At 47.9% G+C, this 20,643-nt stretch overlaps 1 protein-coding gene and 1 pseudogene across 9 annotated transcripts in view; both read left to right on the top strand.

Moving 5' to 3' along the window:
- Znf423 (zinc finger protein 423) overlaps positions 1–20,643 on the top strand; it is a 298,629-nt gene that overhangs the window by 183,066 nt on the left and 94,920 nt on the right. The gene's annotated exons all lie outside the window — the stretch shown is intronic.
- On the top strand, positions 7,872–19,451 carry LOC148118448 (interferon-induced transmembrane protein 2 pseudogene; annotated as a pseudogene).

Below are 20,643 nucleotides of genomic sequence, written 5' to 3'. Positions count from 1 at the left end.
TAGAACTTACTCTGTAGACCAGGCTGGCCTCAAACTCACAGAGATGTGCCTGCCTCTGCCTCCTGAGTGCCGGGATTAAAGGTGTGCGCCACCACCACCTGGCACAAAGTTCTCTTTTTAGAAGGGGACTTTTCAAAACCCCACAGAGCTCACGCACAGCCCAGCATTCCCAGGGAGGCAGTGACTTTCTCCTGACCGTGAGTAGCTGGAGATGCCTGGTTCAGAAGTGAAGGTGCTGCTACTGTATAAATGTCCCTGGGAGGGGGCTGGAGAGATGACTCAGTGGTTAAGAGCATTGCCTGTTCTTCCAAAGGTCCTGAGTTCAATTCCCAGCAACCACATGGTGGCTCACAACCATCTGTAATGAGGTCTGGTGTCCTCTTCTGGCCTGCAGGCATACACACTGACAGAATATTGTATACATAATAAATAAAAAAAAATGTCCCCGGGAGTTGGAATGGCAGGGTCCAGTTTGTGATGTGATGGGATGGCTCTGTTTGACACCTTAGCCTCAGAATATTAGTACCCTGGGTTGTTCTTCGACTTTTGATCACCTCCCAAATCCTGTGGTCTGAGCAGAGAGATGGTTGTCAGCCAGAGCAGCCTGCCCCTGGCCCGCGTCTGTTTTGCTTCCTCCATAGCTTTTCATTTGGGTCCTAACTAAACCCTTCATGGCACACTTTTAGAAACCTTACTCGCTTGTCTTTGAATCTGAGCACACCTCTATAGCCAGTGCCCAGATCAAGAAAGCCAGCTGTCCCCAGCACCCCAAACCAACTAACTCTCTTGACTCCATAGGTCCCCTGCCACCAGCAAAAGGCTGCCCCCGTCCTGCTGTCCCAAAGCACAGTTGGGTGTGTTTGATTTGTGTGTTCTATGAATGGAGCCTCACCATTTGTACTCACAGTATCTGGACGCTTCCTCTCTCCCCATGCTTGTCTCTGTCTGAGGCCCATTCTTTCCATTCTTTCTCTTCAGGGTGGACTGTTCTGTCATGGCAACATGGCTTTGTGTAGTTGCTCCCTCCTGGCTCGTTCTGGGGTTATTTCACAGAGTACATTGCTGTGACTAGGGTGCTGTACATATCTGTTAGTGAATGTACACATGTGACCTTCATGGGTACTAGATCCTATAGATAAGATAATGTGTCATATGCATAAGGGGGGATACGGGAGCAGATGTGGAATTACCGGGTCACAGGCTATGTGATATTCACCTTCAGTAGACAGTGACGCATCAATTCTCAGAGTGGATGGATGTATGTTGCTCTAGCCCACGGTGTGAGGCCTTCTGCCACGGTCCATCTGTCATGTCAACATGAAGAGAACTGTCGCAAAGGCCCCTTTAATGGAGATGGTGCAAAATGAGCACGGTCCCCTGGTCCCCACCCAGCTATAGTACACCCTGCTTAGTGGGTTCCGGTGCCGAGTGTCCTCACTCCCCCCTCATCTGATCAACCTCTGCCCGGGGTGGTGTGGAGTTTGTCTTCTGGGTGCAGAAAGTATGGTCATGTGTTTGGTGGGCACATGAGCAATGCATGGATAGGAAGCACCAGGAAGGGCAGGTGGGCCCGGGGGTTCAGCCTAAAAGGGAGACTGGTGGTTTTTTAATGTCTTCTACCCGAAAGGCCCTGCAAAAGTGCAGGAAGGGAAGCTATCCTGTCTGCAGGCCGTGAGATGCTTCCTCAGAAGAGCCGGGGGTTGCTGATGAAGATCTCTGGAAATGTTTGCTTTTGTAGCAAGTGGCAATATGGCTCCTGTTTGTAAACATGGAGAGCAAGAGCTGGCTAGTTGGACCGTGGCGATTCCCAAGATGTTCCCCTTCCTTTTCTCTTCCACCTCTCTTTTGTCCATGACTTGGAAAGCGTCTGTCCTCAGGAGCAAGGCAAGAGGGCCACTCAGCACTAGAGTATAGGACCTCAAAAAGAGGATGTGATGGGCCTTCAGCTTTGTTTGAGAGCTGGTCTTCAATGGGTGGCATCTATCTGAGGACTGGGCATGGCACCTCTTCTACATCTGCTTGCATCACTGTGAGCTGGTCCTGCTGCCAGGATATGGGGGAGCTATTGGTCTCCAGCAGCTTGGGGTGGAGGGTCTTGGGACCTGAGATTTTAGCCCCCTCAGCAGGGGGTGTGACGCTCATGTCTGTGGCCAGGTGGCCCAGGTAGCGCCTCTTGCCCTCACCACCCTTCCAGCTGCTGCCCTTTTCCTACCTCATCGCTCTGACCCGTCAGAGAACATCAGTGGAGCAGGATGGTGAGAGCCATGTGGCCTCTAGGGGCCACTGAGGGTGAAATGCCTACAGCCTTGCTCTCAAGACTGACAACATCCTGTTCAAGGTGCTGTAGGGCACAGCTGTGCAGTGCAGACTTTGAGAAGGATGCAGTACTTATCCCCATCTTATAAATAGAAGGAGCTAGCCTTGCAGAGAGAGGCCTTGCACACTCACTTAAATGACTTATTCAAGATCTTACAGCTGCTGCACAGTAGAGCAGGACAAACAACAGCCTGGCTCTCTCCATTGTGTTTGTAGCCCTGGCCTGGCTTGTGGTAAGAGGGACCCTGGGTCCCTGTCTCTAGAGAAGGCAGACAGGTTAGTGTTGAAGTTGACTCCAATGGTCCCAGTTCAGGGACCTGTAGATCAGAAGGACTTGTCTGGGGCCTGAAAGATGAGGAACTTTTTCTTTGGTGGGATTGTCTTTGCAGAGGTGAGCTCAGCATAGGAAAAGGCGCCTTTTTTTTGTTGTTTGGTCGTGAAGGCGTAGATCAGCTGTTCAGAGGACCATGTGGCAGCAGAGCTGAGAGGCAGGAGTAGCGTGGAAGAGCTGTGGGGCTCAGTCTGATGGCTCAGCACATGGCCATAGCATCATGGCAGTGAAGATGGGGATGCTGTTTATGGACACAGTCACAGGGGCTTTGAATACCAAATTAAGGGAAGTCAATGTGGGCTTACTACACTCTAGGCTGGGTCCATTGCTCAACCGGATTCATCCTCTTGCCTGATGTTTTGTTTGGATTTTCTTGAAATTTTAGAAGAGGCAGCACTTGGATTCCTCCTTCCTTTGCATGGAAGCAAACAGCGGCTCTTCCCCATGGGCAAGAAGTGTAGGCAAGTGTCCTCCCAGGATCTGCAGGATCACTGGGGTAGGCTGGGTGCTACATGGGGCTGGATGGCTCATTCCGGTCCCCGGCCTGCTACCCATCGGTATGTGCATGTATGCTTGATCTAAAACACCAGGGAGCCATCGAAGGTTTTTGGAGTGGGCTGTGACTTGGACAGAGCTGAGAATTTTAGGAGGATTGAGCACAGTGCCGTGTTTGGAGGTAGAGAACAAGGTAGGATGAGTACAAAATCCTATCCCTGTCCCCCAGGGGTTGGAGGCAAACACTAGTGGACAGGATGATGTTTGGCCGGTACTGTGAGCGCATAAGCTCCGAGCAAGGAGCCGTGATGTAGGATTGGTTCTGCAGTCCTAGTAAATCTGCTGAGCCCAGAGTCCTTAGAGACACTTACTAAATGGCCTGAGTCCGGAGTGGCTGCCCTGGAGCTGACCTGAGTAACAGTTGCCCCCAGCCGAACCAAGGGGACTTCGGAGTGGAACTGGCACTGTTCAGCTTGGCAACCTTCTCGTAAAATCGGGGCACTTAGGGGGCTGAGGCAGGTCTCCTCTGGGGCCCCGGCTGCTGGAGAACTCCCCTGGGGCTGGTAAACTAGCCCTTTGGTAGCAGAGGGTGGAAGCACTGAGTGGCTTTATTGCCTGGATATGCGGGGCACTAGGGTGGCTGAGGATGCTTCTCCTTAGGGGCATTTTTCTAGTATCCCTTCCAGGGCTTCTGGGGCAGTGGGACTTTGGATCTGCTGGAGACAAGGATTTTTGGAAGTCTTTCAATATAGGGTCATCTTTGAAATCCCATGCCATCCAGGGTTGAGCACCGGCAATGGGCATATAAAGATCTTTGAGAAACCAATTGCCCTGGCAACCTGGCTGCTTCTTGACTGTTTGGAGGCATCTGCTCTTTTGATTCTTTGGGGTAGGAGCACTTGATAAAGGCAGGATGAAGGCTCCGAGAACTTACTCTCAAGATAGGAAACTTGCTGTGACCTAAGGGGGGTCACAAGGCCCTGGACCTCTGGACATCCTTACTTGGGGACTCTTAGACCCCTGGTGGGGGGACCCCAAGGAAGTCAGGCTGGGGAGGGATAGTCCTTGAGGAGCCTTCTCAGGATTGTTTGTCCTCAGTGTCCTTGGACAATGATTATGGGCTCTCTGGAGGGCAGCCAGGCAGGGCCAGGCTTTCCCCAGGGACATTAGTCATGTCCTGCTGGCCCCTGTCCCTGGGTGTCCAACAGGGGCTGGGCTAGAAATGGCTTCTGCTTGGGACTTAAGCATACTCTAGTGTTGGCCTCCTAGTCAAATAGGTAATCCTTCTGCAGGCTCTCTCTCTCTCTCTCTCTCTCTCTCTCTCTCTCTCTCTCTCTCTTTCTGTGTGTGTGTGTGTGTGTGTGTGTGTGTGTGTGTGTGTGTGTGTGTGTGAGAGAGAGAGAGAGAGAGAGAGAGAGAGAGAGAGAGAGAAAATCAATCTCTGGTGATGTATCTAAGTACCTAGAGGCACCAGCCCACCCTTCTTGCTGCCCTCAGGAAGTCTGGGACCCCCTGTGGGCCCAGCTCACAGCATTTTGGAGGAGAGTCCTGGCTGGTCCAGGGGGAATAGTTTGGAGTGGAAACCAGTGAGATTTCTCTCGCACCAGGGAGATACGAAAGTCTCAAATCAAACCGAAGAGGTTAGCGTGGAAAGGAAAAGGAAAGGGGCTCCCCGCCAGGCTCAGTAATGGCGCCTTTGATTCTGGTAACGCCAGACCCGAGCCTCTGTTCCCCTCAGTATGTGATAAAACGTCTGCTCCTCTGGAGACTGTATTTTGGGTTTTGGAATTGTTCTGTCACAGTAATAAGTCTGAACAGACAGCTGGTAAGCTATCACAGCTCGGGCAGAGAAGAGAGCAAGCGGGACTCAGTTTCCTCGGCTTCCCTTGGCTTCCCTGTTAGTGTTCCGAAAAGCTGTTGGTCAAGCACTCTGACTCTTTCCAATGGTGTGACCCTCAGATTCCCACTTTCCTGGTGTGTGTGTGTATGCATGCATACGTGCGTGTGTGTGTGCACGTATGTGTGTGCATGCGTGTATTTGTGTGTGTGTGTGTGTTGTTTTCAAGAAGAGGAAAGAGGTGAACAATTGGGATTTCCCCTTGTAACATCACATCCAGCAGACCCGGTTAAATCCTCTAGGCATGTTCTGAGGAACTGTTCGTTCAACTGGGCGCATGGTACTTCAAGTTCACCATAATGTCACCAGCCTCAGCTATGGGCTCAGCTGTGTTGGTCGATGCAAGTGTGCCAGGAAGGCTTCCTGGAGTTGGCGGTATCTAAACAGAGTGTCTGAGGATGAGAAGAAATGTGGCAGGGACATCGGATGGAAAGAGAGCCTGAATTTGTCCAGGGCACCGGCGGACACTTGAGCAGAGCTGAAGAGAACCGTGAGGTGGGGCGCGCGGTGAGGGTGCTGAGTCTGGGCATAGGGAAGAAGTTAGGAGTGACTTAGAGGTCCGGGTGACCTGCTCCTGAATGACATATAGAGGAGAGTGTTGTTCTAGAACAGGTGCTCTAGGGCTGACAAAGTAGCTGGCAATGACCACTTATGTCTGGTGAGACTTACCACACGGCAGGCTTCGGTGCCTGTGTGTGCTGACGCAGCAAACCCTGTGGTGTAACTCAGAGGTTCTGTTACTGTCCCCTTCCGTATATGGAAATTGAGGAGTGTGTAGAATTGCAAGGTAGAGGTCTGAACTCAGGCCTGAGGACTAAGCTCCTTCACACTTGATGTGCTTGAACGCATGCTGGCTTGCCTGAGATGCTGAGTCCAAGTGCTGACATCCGGCTGACCATGGATCCCTGTGCAGGGAGCTTAATAGGAAAGCCAGGTACAAGAAGTGGATCTGAGCATCAGTCCAGACAGCAGAGGCATCTTCACAAAGTGAGTGTGAGGGGCCCATGCCGTTCAGATCTCCCTGGGAACAGTGCTGGTTCAGTGTGGCAAACCACAGAGAGGTCGCTGGCCTTGCAGCAGGTGCCACTGTGTTGTGAGTGCGAATGGGGCTGGGAGAGGCCGAGAGAAGAAGGAGCTAGGGGCACAAACAGTGTCCCCTGCACTCTCCGGGTCCCAAGCTAAGACAAGAGGATGAGAAGGAGGAACTGAGATATCTAAATGTCCCAGGAAGTATTAGTCGTTTTCAGAAGGTGAAATTAGAGGGTGTTACCAGCCCAAAGAGGGAGAACCGGCGGGAAAGGGAAGTGGCAGGATGGATGCCAGGAGGCAGTAGCCACAAAGCTGGTACTGGATGGTGGAGACAGGCCTGGTACCATCTTGCACGGACCAGCTCATGAAGTATGTCCATCCCTTCTTTCTCACACATCCCCATGGGCTTGGTGGCCTATAATGTTGAGTTGATTGAATGCCTTCCATGGCCATCACACCACTTGGTTCAGTTTCCCTTTAATTCACTTCCTGCTGATACTTAGCCTGATAGAGAGAGACATCAAGGATCCGGTGGCTAGTGGGCACTCCAGAGCGTGGCTTCCTGTGTCCTGAGCATCCAGTTGGTATTAAAGCCTTATAGTAATTTTGGATACCGGCTATGTCTCCCTTCCTCGTGGGCCTCTGAGGACTGGTTGCAGGGGACACATGGCGGGTCCCTGAAGCAGTTGGGTTGCCCTGGTGATTGACCTTGTAGTGTTGCACCTGTGGGGGGGTCTTTTCAGTGACACCTTGGGACACAGATCTGGAGAGACAGGGAGTAGATCCCTAAGGATGAACGGCATGACTCTGTGAGCCTGGGGCCAGTGAGAACTTGGGGCACAGTGGGAGCTTTTCTTAGCAGGATCCTTTTAGCACTTTGAGTCTGTCCTGCAGATTTTTTTTTTTTTGTACTAAATCTACATGTCAGTATCAAAAGTTTGCTCAAGGGAACTGGCGAGATGGCTCAGAGGTTAAGAGCACTGACTGCTCTTCCAGAGGTCCTGAGTTCAATTCCCAGCAACCACATGGTGGCTCACAACCATCTGTAATGAGATCTGGTGCCCTCTTCTGGCCTGCAGGCATATGTAGAGGCTGAACAATGTGTACATAATAAATAAATAAATCTTTAAAAAAAAAGTTTGCTCAATGTGCAAAGCAGTCCAAAGAAATGGAGCCTTACTAGATGTGGAGTGCTATAAAGGCCACGGTGGTGAGAACAAGGTCTATGCAGGCAGAGACTTGGGCTCATCTCAGGGTGATCAGCCAAGTTTGGGTATAATGTGGGTCACCAAATTCAGGTGTGGCTGAATCCAGAGGCTCCCATGACCACACCACAAGCCCGAAACCCAACCTCACCGATCTCAGCTCTGCTTTCCTTTACAGCCCTTCTTCCCAGGTAGTCTCTGTGGGTGCAGGTGACAGCTCATTGCTCCAGCAGAGGGGTGTATACTTCTGCCCTGGCACCAAAGGAGAGCCTCCGGCCTCCGAAGGTCTCTGAAGGTCCCGAAGCTGCTTGTGTCAGATTGTTTGTTGTGGATGGCACAATCTTTCCTTTCTGGAGTCATCAACTCCAGCAGTGGAGCAAGCAGTCTAGTAAAGCGTCCGTTTCCATGAGAGTATACAGTAGAGTCAATGTACAGTAGCTCTCAAACCACCTGTTGGAGTCTCTTTGGCACATTAGGCTGGATAAAGGAGATATAAGAGGCAGGGCACACTGCCTGGCACATAGAAGATACTGGGAGGCTACAGAGCCAGGGTAGCAGCAGCCATCCTCCAGATGCAGTGATTGTTTGAGTCAAGACCATGAGCCATAATTCCCAAACCTTCTTGAGCGCCAATGCCAGACTTCCCAGCAAGCCATGAGACAATTGATGAGAAGTATGGGGTGACTGAGCTGGGGGAACCCCACAACTCAGTCGTGGTGAGGAACACCATGTTCAACATGCCCAGAAAGGTCTCTGCCTGACCGTGTGGTCTGGTCCCTGTTCAACGCACTCTTATTGAACCTCTGTTGCCTGGGTTTTATTGCCTGTGCCTACTCTGTGAAGTCCAGGGACAGGACGATGATGGGTGATGTGGTTGGAGCCCCGATTTGGCAGCCTCCACTGCCAGATGCCTGAATATCAGCTCTCTGATCTTCAGCATCCTAATGGTCACTACCTGCGTCATTATTGTCTCCACCACCTCTGTGGCAGTCTGTCAAGCCTTTTCCACAAGCTCAGACACCTTTCTGAACCTTTCTGTCCTTCCTACTCAGGTAGTTCCAAATAAGACCTACCAGGTCACTACCCATAAATCCAACAGTCTACAGTCTCTAGGCCTGTGGCTTTGCCTCAGTGGTTCCAGGTACTCTTTTGCCTGTTCTCTGGTTGTCCCCTTGTCTCCCTGACTCTTTCTGAACACAGGTTTGGTGGTTCTAGACTCCTCCTACTCTATCCATCTCCCTTAGGTTTTAGAGTTTGAAACTACAAGATGGCTAGTTAAATTTTAATTGAACACAGACCGCTGTTGTTGTTTGTTCAAAGTACAGCAACCTTCTCTGTCCACAGCTGTGGCTTCTTCAGATAAAAGCAATCATGAATCAAGAATGATTTTTTTTTAAAGGGAGTGGGTAAGAGAAATCCTGTCTCGAAAAACAAACAAACAAATAAAAAAAGGGGGAATGGGTAGAAAGTTGGCTCAGTGGTTGAGTACTTGTTCTTCCGGAGGACCCCATGTTCTGTTCCCAGCACCCACATGGCAGCTCATAACTCTCTGTAACTCCGGTTCCAGGGGATCTGATGCCCTCTTCTGACCCTAGACAGGCACGTGCTTACAGACATACATGCAGGCAGAAGCATCCATACACATAAAACTTAAAATTTGAAAGTGGGAAAAAATGCATCTGTAAAAGACATATGTGGCTCTTCCTTGTAATTCCTGGGCAAGGCAGTAACAACTGTCTCCGTTATGCTGGGGATCATAAGCCATGAAGAAATGCTTTACTGTGATAAGGTAATGTGTGTGAACTATAGCAAATATCGCACTGTTTGATATTGGCCTGGAACTTCTGTGTGTTTTAGTATTCATGGAAACTTCAGGATTTTTCATGGCCACACGAATCCCTGTTGCCCTAGCCACTGCCATGTGCGGCCACCACTTCTTGGAAACTGCGAATCTGTTCTCCATCACTGTCCTTTGTCACTTACAGAATGTAGTAAGTGATGCTGCTCATGAGTCTTAATTATCTTTGGGAGACGTGCACAGGAGTGTGACTGTTGGGTCTGTACTCCTGACGTTTTAGGAAACTGACATACTGTTAGTTCTGTTTCATCAGCAGTGCAGGAAAGACTTTCCACAGCCTTGTCAGAATTTGCCGGGCTTGCTGTTTTTGTTGTTTGTTTTGGCCAGTCTATTAGATACACAGTGAGAGTTGAGGTGGTTTGAGTTTGCGTTTTCCTAATGACTAATGGTTTGAAACATCTTTCTTCATGAGCTTATTTTGTCACCAGTTTTCTTCTTTGTTGGAATATGTCTTCGTATCTTTGGTCTTTTTGGTTTTTCAAAACAGGGTCTCTTTGTGTCCTGGAACTCACTTTGTAGACCAGGCTTGCCTTGAACTCAGAGATCTGCCTTCCTCTGTCTCCCAAGTCCTGGGGCTTAAAGTTGTGAGCCTCCACCACCTTGGCTGTCTTCTTTTTTTTTTTTTTCTAGTTAGATTGTTAGTTTGTGTTGTTGTTGACTTTTAAGAGATCTTTATATATTCTAGATTCTAGTCCTTTGTCAATGTGTGGTTTTGCCAATGTTTTTTCTTAGTCTGTAGCTCATCGTTTCATCTTAACAGAATCTTTTATTTAGTAAAAGCCTTTAATTTTTAGGAATCTAGCGTGTCAGTTTTTCTTTTAAGGTTTGTACCCTTGGAGCCAAATCTAAGATCTTTTTCCTTCACCTCAGATCTCTAAGGGTTTTCTCTTTGTATTTTTTAAAAGTTTTGTAGGTTTATATCGTAGGTTCACTCTGAATTTTTATGTGTGTGTCGGAGATTGAACCAGGTCCTTGTGTTTGCTAATTAAGCATCCTACCACTGAGCTGTAAACCCCATCCCTTTGAATTCACTTTAATGAATGCCCCTGTATCGTTTGTTTGACAAGGGTACCATCCTTGCTTTGAGTTGTTTTTGAACCTTTGTCAAATACCAGTTTGACTTAATTTGGGGGTATATTTCTGGGTTTTATTGATCAGTGTGTCTGTTCCTTTGTCAATGACACTCTTGATTACTGCTACTATAGAGTAAATCTCTTTTTTTGTTTGTTTATTTTGTTTTTCAAGACAGGGTTTCTCTGTGTAGTCCTGGAACCTGCTCTATAGACTGGCCTAGCCAGTCTACTGAACTCAGAGATCTACTTGCTCCTGCCTCTCAAGTGCTAGCATTAAGGGCATGTGTCAACCATGCCTGGCTTAAATCTTAAAATTAATAGACTGATCCTCTTTAAAATCATTTTTTCAATATATTATTCTAGATTCTCTAGTTTCTTTGCTTTTCAGATAAATCTTAGAATAATCTTGTTTATATCCAAAGAAATTCTTACTGTAATTTAAAATGTATTTATTCTTTTGTTCATTTGTTTGTTTTGATTTTGTTTTTCGAAACAGGGTTTCTCTGTCTTTGACTGTCCTGGAGTTCACTCTGTAGACCAGGCTGGGCTCAAACTCACAGAGATCCACCTGCCTCTGCCTTCCTGAGTGCTGGGATTAAAGGCATGTGTCACCACTACTTGGCCTTATTCTTTATTATTTGTATGGGTTTTTTGTGTAAATAAAAGCCATGTGTGTAAGGGTGCCCACAGAGGTCAGAAGAGGTCATTGGACCCCCTGGAGCTGGAGTTGTAGGCAGGTTTGAGTGGCCTGATGTGGGTGCTGGGAACGGCTTAAGCCTCCGTGAGAGACAGCATCTTGCCTGTTGTCTCTCCAGCCCTCTTCTGTAGTTTCGATAACAGTTGTGTTACACGTGTTATGTTGATCTGGGGAGTGCTGTCTTCTGAACTTTGTTCTGTTTCCCAGCCCATTAACACAGTGCTTCCTTTCATTTAGCTAGATCTTCTTTGATTTATTTTTCAAAACATTTTTTAGTTTTCATTGTGTGATACCTGTGTGGGTTTAAATAGATTTATTTAAATATTTATTTTTTTGTTTTTAGCAATTATAAATTGTATTTTTAATTTTGGTGTTTGAATATTTGTTATCCGTATTTACAAATGTAATTGGTTTAATTTATTTTGCTGTGTATTGTATATATCATATTGTGTATATTGTAGTGTATTGCATTATATTTTTGAGATGGAGTTCTGATGTATAGCTCAGGCTAGTCTTGAACCCTTGATCCTCTGCTTCCACTGCCTGAGTGCTGATATTACAGGCATATGGCACCATACGTGGCAACGATGGTTCTTTGAGCGCAGTTTTGTATCCTTAGACTTTGCTCAATTAACATAGCTATCTGATTTTTATTTTATGTTTTAGAGTTTGTGGGGTTTATATATATATAACCAGTCATGTCGTCTATTGGGGAATTTTATAGGTCCTTATCTATATTTTTTTATTTCCTTTTTTTGTATTATTTCTTTGGCTTGCACTTGCAAGATGGTGTTGAATAAGAGTGGTGGAATAAATTCCCTTGTTTCTGGGAGAGCATATTTCATTTTTCTTTTTTTCTTTTTTTTTTTGGTTTTTTGAGACAGGGTTTCTCTGTGTAGCTTTCGAGCCTGTCCTGGAACTTGCTCAGTAGACCAGGCTGACTTCGAACTCACAGAGATCCACCTGCCTCTGCCTCCCAAGTGCTGGCATTAAAGGCGTGCACCACCACTGCCCAGCTAAATCATGAACAGTTCAGCTTCTCTGCTAGTATAGGACTATTCAGATCAGGCCATAGTGTGTGAGTTTTAGTAGTTTATTTTTCAAGAAGTTAGTTTGTTTCATCTAATTCTTATATTTCCTGTATTGGCATCGTCCCCTCATCCTCCTGATGTCTGTAAGGATAGCCTTACATTCATGCCTGATGCTGGTAATTTGTAAACCTGTCCCCCCTCCCCCCTTTTATTTCTCAGTCTTGTTTGAGGTTTGTCAATTTTATTGATCTTTTCAAAGAACCAACTGTTTGTTAATTAATTTTCAATTTTGTGTTTTCTGTTGCCTGATTTCTGACCTCATTGGTGTTATTCCCTCTCTTCTGTTTGCTTAGGGCTTTACTGTTTTTTTCTAGGTTTTGGAAGGGATGTTCGCTGAGCTGAGATTTTTCTATCTTTTCTGAGCTCTTGCTGTCATCTTGGCATTGATTCTGCTGTGCTTCTCAGATTCCTAACATGCTGTAGTTTTATTTTAATTAGTTTATCTATTTATTGTGTGTGTGTGTTGTATGTTTGTGGTTTATTGACACACGTGTGTGTATGCATGCAGAGGGCAGAGGTGGGTGTCCTGTCGTGTCACTCCGTACCTTATTTTGAGAGACACAGTCCCTTGTTGAAACTGGAGCTAGGCTGGTGGTCAGCAAGCCCTGGCAGTTCTACTGCCTCCAACCCCCATACCATTGGAAATACAGGCACTTATACCTGACTTTTAAGTGTGAGCACTAGTGATTTGAACTCAGGTCCTCATGCTCACATGGTAAGCACTCTTACCCACCGAGCTGTCTCTTAAACTCTAATTAGATATAATTTAAAAATTGCCTGGAATTTCCTCTTTAGTTCATGATTATATGGGAGTACATTATTTAATGTGCAAGTGTTTGGAGTTTATCTTTGCACTATTAATCTCTAGTTATATTCTATCATGATTGGAAAAAAATCACTGTGCATGACTCCTTCCTTCCCTCTCTCCCTCCCTCCCTCCCTCCTTCCCTCCCTCCCTCCCTTTCTTCTTCCCTCCCTATCTCCTTTCTTGCTTGCTTGCTTATGTAGCCCAGGTTTGCTTTGAACTTTTAATCCTTCAGAGGTCAATGTCAGGTATCTTCCATTGCTTTCCACTTTAGGTTTTTGAGTTAGTGTCTCTCACTGAGCTTATAGATTCAGCCAGGCCATATCGCCGGCACCAAGCCCCAGAAATCTGAAGCCTGTGCTTGGATGGTAGGCACTTTACAACTGAACCATCTCCCTAACTCCTGCATGTTTTTAAGAATGGTTACTGTAGGTATTAAATTATATGCATAGCATTTTCAGATACAGTTTGTGTAGTTTTACCACTTTAGCTGAAATGTAGACAGCACTACCTCCCCTGCTTATTCTAATCACCTTAGTTATTTATCCTCTGTACTTCTGGAATTACTGTCAGTGTTAATGTAACTTCTTGTTTTGTGTCCGGTCTCATTTAGAAGAGAAAAGTCACGTATGCTCCATGCTGTCTCCCCAGCATCCCTCCCTTGTTAACCGCCCATCTTTGGTCATTTCCTTTCTGCCTAGAGAACTTCCTTCAGTCATTCAGCGGACATCCGCCTCTGCTGACACATTTTCCGAGGTTCCTCTGTCTGGGGCTGTCTCCATGGTCCTTTCGCTATCAGAGGAGACTCTTACTGAATGGAGGTTCTAGGTTCCTTTGCTTTTAATATTTGGGCAATGCGCCACTTCCTCCTCGCCTCCATTGTTGCTAGTGAGACGTCTGCTGTCCCCTGAGCTGCTGTGTGGCTGTCCTGGGCAAGGTGCACTTTTCCTCTAGCTAGATGGGTCTTGGTGTGGATATCTTTGGGTTATTTTTTAGTGATGCACAAATGCTCTTGAGGTTTGAGTGTGCAATACTCTTGAGGTTTGAGTGTGCTCTCGTTGATGTGTGTGACCACTTGGTCTCCAGTTGGTGGTGCTGTTTTACTCAGAACTCCTCGGAAATAAAACCTTGCTGGAGGAATGAGTTGCTGGGAGATGGGCCTTAAGGGTCCTAGCCCAGCTCTTGTTCCAGACTCTGCACTTAATGGCTACCATCTCTTTTTCTGAGCTCCACCCTGCTTCTCACCACAGTGCCTCCCAACCTCAAAGTCCATCCCTCCTCCCCTGAGGTGCCTCTGTCTTTCTGGAACTTGGATCACACGACACAGATTTTATAGTTGCAGTAATCTCTGCTATATCCATTACTCGGTGCTGTTTGTTTAGACTGGCTCATTTTTTTGGCAGCCATTCCGCCCTCTGTCTCATAGATTCTCTTCTCTGACTCCTACTGTCAAGTTCTCTCATTGACTTTTTATATAAGATTTCACTTTGTTTTTATCTTAAGCTTTCTAGTCAGTGCTTCTTGTTATTTGCATTTTGTGTGTGCAAAATGTAGTGTACTAGTATGCATGTGTGTACTTGTATGTACGTGTATGTGTGTGTGTTCACCACATCTGACCAGAGGTTGAGGTCAGATGTCTTCTGTCACTCTTCACTGTATTTTTCGAGACAGGGCCTTCCAGTGAGACCGGGGCTCATTGATAGTTAGGCTGACTGGCCGGCAGCCTCCAGAAATCCTCCTATCCCCTACTCTCCCACATCCAGTAATGGGGTTATAGACATTTGTCATTGTGCCTGCCTTTTTATGTGGCTGCCGGGGACCCAAAGTCAGGTCCTTCTACTGCAAGCCCTTTAGCCTCTGAGCCAGCCCCAGCCCTGCTTAATTCCTCTTTGTAGCTATGCCTGTGATGAGACTTCCTGTTTTAAGGGTGTTCACAAAATGTTAAAATATTTTTCTTTTATTTTTGAGATAATTACATAATTTCTGCCTTCCCTTTTTTCCCTCCAAAACCTTCCATATACCAGCCACCCCTTTCTCTTTTTCAAATTCATGGCCCTTTTCCATTAACTGTTGTTACATGCATAGATGTATACATATATATTCTTAAATATATAATCTACTTAATCTGTATAATCTTACTCATAAGCTTGTTTTCAAAGCTAACCATTTGGTACTTTTATAGTGGATTCTTTAAATTTTTGGTCAGCTAGTTCTACCATGGCTATCGTCCCAATAAGAGTAGACACTGACTATGTTTTTAATCCAATTTGAGATCTTCCTGACTTGTTTTATTTTTTCGTTGCTATTGTTTTTTATGGTGTTGGGTGGTGAATATAAGGGCTGGTGCATGCTGAGCTCATGTTGCTCTGCCTCTGAACACTGAGGGTGGATGGCTTTTGATTGAAATCTTTATGTTTTTGATAATCTGCTGAAACCCTGCCTCTTATTTAGACCTTATGTCTCACCTGAGTTTTTCTGTTGCACTGTAGGGAAGGAGAGGTCCGGATACCATCTTTTGTTCACTTGTTTTAAGACAAGGTTTCTCTATGTAACCCTGGCTGTTCTGGAACTCACTTTGTAGACCAGGTTGGCCTCATACTCAGAGATCCATTTGATTCTGCCTCCAAAGTGCTGGGATTAAAAGTGCATAACACTACTGCTTAGCCGCAAGCACCATCTTATAGCCAGGCGGTGGTAGTGTTAGCAGCCTCCCCAGCTAAGCCTCAACCGCTGTCTTAGCAGTGGTAATAAAGCTCCTTCATCCTGCTTCCAGTGTCTTCAGGAGAGTGGGTGGCAGTCCCTCGCTATGGCTGGTTGCTTTCAGTAGGAGAAGCATTTTGGCTTCCTCCTGACCTCACTGTAACAGCGAGACGTAGAGCGTATTGATGCCTCATTAAACATTGCCAACAGAAGCCCCTATATGTATATGTACATATATGTATATATTACAAAAAGTTTTAAAAACTTTGTGTATGTTTCTGAGTTCCCAATCTCTCCAGCTCTAAGCCTGGGGTATACAAGGCAAAAAGGAAGCTCAGAATCCTTGCCATGTATCCTTATTTGGGTTCCAATGTCCAGTGGCCTCTAGTGATCTCTCTTATTTTCCTAATACAGTATCTGATTCTTAGCCTGAAGGTGTTCTGTCCATGGGAGGATCTAGAAGCTAAGCAGGCTGTCAGGAGTGTCAGCAGTGTCTCAGAAACCTTGATTCCACAGCTACTCCTGGGCTAGCCTGGGTCAAAGGACTCACGGAGAATAGCCGCACTAAGACACAGGCAGGATAGCTTCCAGTCCCTCCCTCTCCTTCGTCCTCCACAGAGGCTGAGAAAGTGGACCCCTGGCTGCTGCTGTAAACCAGGCTCAGCAGTGCCCAGAGTGAAGTAGGGGGTAGAGACCTTGCCTGCGCTCCCCATATAGTCTTTCTCTCCCTCCCACCAACTGTCCTTCACACTCTGGTGTTATCCTGGGAGCTGAGGTGGACAGCTGCTGGGCTGAACCAGATGCAAGGCAAATTCAGGCTGTCTGGGGGCTGGGCCTCAGATCACTGAAGTAGGCGCTAGAGGGTGAGGAGAGCTCTCTAGGCCCTGGAGCTGAGGGCTGCAAGCTGCCGTGGGATTTGGAAAGGGGAATACTAGAATTTCATGGGCTACTTGGTTGTCTTGTCCCTTCACAGGGGGACAGCTCTTGCACGGGCACTGTTTACTCAGCTGAGCATCCTCAGCCTCCTCTTTGATCCCCGGGGTATCATCCTAGGACCCTGCAGCTCCAGACAGCACTTGGGTAGGTACTGGAGTCAGGACACTTCGGAGACTGCTAGGCAAATGAGCAGGCGACAGATTGTTTTTCGAAGCATCAAATGCACACTGTCAACATGAACATATTTCTGGACTTAACAGTCGAATGTGCGAATTAATTACAGACCTGTTCCGAAGCAGTCTTGTTTGTACTTTCGCTGGACTGAAACAACCCTGTTCTCAGCCCATCTTTTCTAGGGAAAGGATTCTGCCCGCTGTGCTTTTGAAGTTTTGGGGACGGATAGAAATGCAAGAGACGGGCACAAAGTGGCTTCCAGGTCAAGACTGGATTCTCATATGTTAACTAGTATGCACAGTAACAAACAACCATAACTTTAGCGAACCCAAGTGGAAGGGTCTTTACTGATAATTAAAGGATACGGAAGTTGAGGCTCTCCGTCCAATCAGCCTGATTTGTCATCTTACATGTCTGAAATTATGGCTTGATCACCCTACACAGGCTGAAGGGAGCAGAGAGGGACCCTTCACAGTACAGCACCCACTAAAACCCCTTGAGTGAGGCTTTCTTCTGTTAAGGAGTACTGCTTCGAAGGGTAAACACTCTCGGCGGTTGCCTGTGTAGAAGGCTTTGCCTATCCTACCATGAGTCTCTAATACCTGTTTAGCCGAGAAAGAGAGGGTAGTGTGGTAGGGCAGATCATTTGGGGTGATGTCTTTGCCCTTGCCTCTCCTTCTGAGGTAGACCCCTCCTTCTCTTGGCTGTCAGCAGCTTCCCTTTCCATGGGACCCCACTGAATGAATGATCACTGCCCAGGGCCAGTCTGTGGCAGCAGTGGGGGCTGTGCACACGACTAAGGTACAGCCCCTCCACGCCATTTGCGGGCCTCCCTTTCCTTGAGGACCCTAGGTGTGGTGGTGTGGTGCTCTCATGGAGGCTGAAATCCCTCTTGGAGAAATCTTCTCTTGCTTTTTGCATCAGGCAGTTTGGGGAGGTTTGCCATCAGAACATCTGCCCGCCTTTGGCCGTCTGGCGGCTACTGTGAAGCAGTGGCTGGAAACTGACACCTGTCAGTCAACCCTAGGTTGAGTGTCCGCCACACGTCAGCTATCGCCTTGGCCTTGAGAATCTGTTTATTTAACATGGAAATGGACTAGACGCTGAGGGAGGGGTCAGTAAGCAGAAGCGCTCCTCGTTCACCTCACAGCTTTCCAGGGCTAAGACAGGTTGATAGGCCTCACTTAGTGGAAATTACCATTTCACTTTCCTCATGGATGGTCGAGGGTGTCCCCTCTCTATTTAAGAGTGGCTTCAGGCAGGGGAGGCTTGGCTCTGTCTCCAGAAAGAGAGCTGGGTGTTCTCTGTGTTAGGGACAGTGTTTGGATGGTCTCTGTACTTCACCAAAGCCAAGGAAGTGAGAGCCAGATGAAGAAACACTTGCCCAGGGTCACACAGCTGACCGAATGCAGACCACCTCTGACATCGCCAAGTTCTGTCTCCTCTTCTCTTCATGAACTACCTCTTGAGTAGTCACTTCACATTTGTGATCTCACACATTCATTCAACAAAGGACTAAAATCGTCCTCGTGCGTGACACTTTCCCTAGAGGACCTTAGGAGTCTGTGCAGTTACCAAGTACCCCTGCCCCACCTCCAGGATTTGTGTCATGGGGAGGTTTGGAGGATTCTGGGCCATACCACACCTGCTGTTGCTGGCTGAGGACTCACTGGGAACCTTGACGCTGTTGAGAGACTCCAGAAATGAGGCCAGCAGGTACGTCTGAAATCACAGCCGTGCTTCATGCCGGTGCCCTTGGGCCTCTGGATGAGAGTTGTCTCCGGAGAGTGGGGAGGTGTGATTGGGGGAAGCTCTGCTCTACAATGAGTGTTCTGTAGATTCCATGGTTAAGGTCGGGAAAGTCTGCCCTGGACCCCCTTGCTCTGTCCTTCCTGTCATTAAGAGGCCTGGAACACATGTGTGCCAGCCTATCCTGGTGGGCGGTCTGCAGAAGCCTTCAGCCTTTGAGACCCCAGGCTCCCGTACCCGGGGTGGACACTTTCTCATCTGGCCCAGCAGATTGATAGGGAGCCAATGGGTTTTAGTGTTCTTCAAGATCCAAGCGGAAGGCAGGTGGGGTGGGGAGTGCACAGAAGCCCAGGGTCCTGCCTGACTGTCTGTGTGAATTACTCTCTGACCCACTTTTGGTTGTTTTCCCATTCCCAAATCCTGGGTGCAGCTCCTCTTCTTCCTCTCAGCTGGCATTGTTCCTGCCTAAAGCTTCCTCTGCACTGATGGCCATGCCGAAGAGGGCTGGGCAACTCTGCATTTGTCTGTCCCTAGCCCTGCCTCTGCACCCACCAGCCATAAAGGACGGCTTGCAGGGTGAGGATGGAGGCAGGCTGAGTACTTTGTGACATTCTCATGTAAACAGTTAAGGGATGAATCCTTCCTCCTAGGGCCGTGCACTGGCGTGGCCCGAGTATCCTAAAACATGGGGTGAGAGTGGTAACAAGGGGCCCTGGAATAGCTTAAGATGGTGGCATTTTAAACCACGTACAAGAACCTTCTGGACTTGGTATCTAGCTTCCTGGATAAATGCATCACCTGTGTGGCATGTCCACAGGCTGGTGTTAAATTGAGGCACAATGGTTTGAACGGTAGGTCTCCCCAGTCCATGTGTGCAGGCTGATTTCGTCGTGTTTTTTTCAGGCAGTCCCTGATAATCGCAGTTGTCTTGATCTTAGGGATAGCATTGCCCTTTGGCCGTGGCCTGGGACCCTGCCTTTCATGACTGTGGAATTTCCCCTCCTTTTGGTCCTTCAGTGCCCGGGCACCGTGCTGGAGCTGCTGGAGAGACTTCTCTCTGCGGTGCCGTTTGCTTGCCAGCGGCTCTGCTGTTAACCTTTGGGGTTTGCTCACAAAATAGAAACTCTTTGTAGGTCAGTTTGTCAGTAATTTTGGCAGCTGTGGGGCCACCAAGGGAATGAGGCTTGGTTCCCACTCGTCTCTCACGTTCGGTTTGGAGACTTTTGCAGAACCCTTCCCCGGGAGGCCCGCTCACCCCTTCCGGAAATGAGAGCCACTTTTCTCTGACCTGGTTTTGAATCAAGCAAGGAGTGATTCCTGGATGCTGGAGATGCACAGCCCATGAGAAGGAATCCGGTCTGCACCAGGCCTGTAGGCTGGGCTCATGCAGTTCCCGTCTCCAGACCACGCTCCTGTCAAGCACATGCCCACTGGGGAGGGGATGAATGCCCCTGTTTTCATGGGACCACTGACTCCACCTGAACCTCCCTATGCAGGCCATGGTAAGCAGACCTGCCTCCTGATTGCCCCAGCAGTGGGCGATGGGCAGCCCTATGACTTCTGCCCCACATCAGCTGGCTCCTGGGGTTGAAGCACATATGAGGTGGCCTCGTGGACTTGGACACTAGGGCCTGTGGTAGAACTGAGAGCTGGCGGTCGGGCTTGTGAAGCTGGGAGAGATGGGCTGTCAGAAGGGCTGGCACTCAGGCAGTTCAGGAGGAGGTGTCGTAGAGTGGTCAGGGAGAACTTCCGGGCAGAGGCATCAGTGAAGTGGACTCTGGCCTCTTCTTAGGTCATTTTGGAGCCTGAACAGAGTGAGGCTGAGAATGGAGTGTCTCTGGTCCCAAGTCGGAAAGTTGACACTCCTGAGTGTGGAATAACGTTAGAAACTGAGTCCTGGTTGGGGCTAGAGAGGTGGCTCAGCAGTTAAGAATATTGATGGCTCTTCCAGGGGACCTAGGGTACAGTTTTCAGAACAATCAGGTGGCCCACAACTCTCTGTAACTTCAGTCCCAGGGGATCTGATGCCCTCTTCTGGACTTCTCAGGCACCAGACGTAACATCCATTCAGGTAAAACACTCATACATGTTAAATAGATAGACAAATAAATAAATCGATCGAGATTGGTAAATAGATAAATACAATTTAAACCTGAGTGTGGTGCATGCCTTTAATCCCAGCACTGGGAAGGCAGAGGTAGCCGGATCTCTGAGTTCTAGGCCAGCCTGGTCTACAAAGCAAGTTTCAGGACAACAGAACAGTTACACAGAAAAATCCTGTCTCGAA

This window comes from Myodes glareolus, chromosome 22 (assembly GCF_982192425.1).
Source record: "Myodes glareolus chromosome 22, mMyoGla1.1, whole genome shotgun sequence".
NCBI classification, from domain to species: Eukaryota; Metazoa; Chordata; class Mammalia; order Rodentia; family Cricetidae; genus Myodes; species Myodes glareolus.
This window is presented reverse-complemented; position numbering and strand designations above follow the sequence as displayed.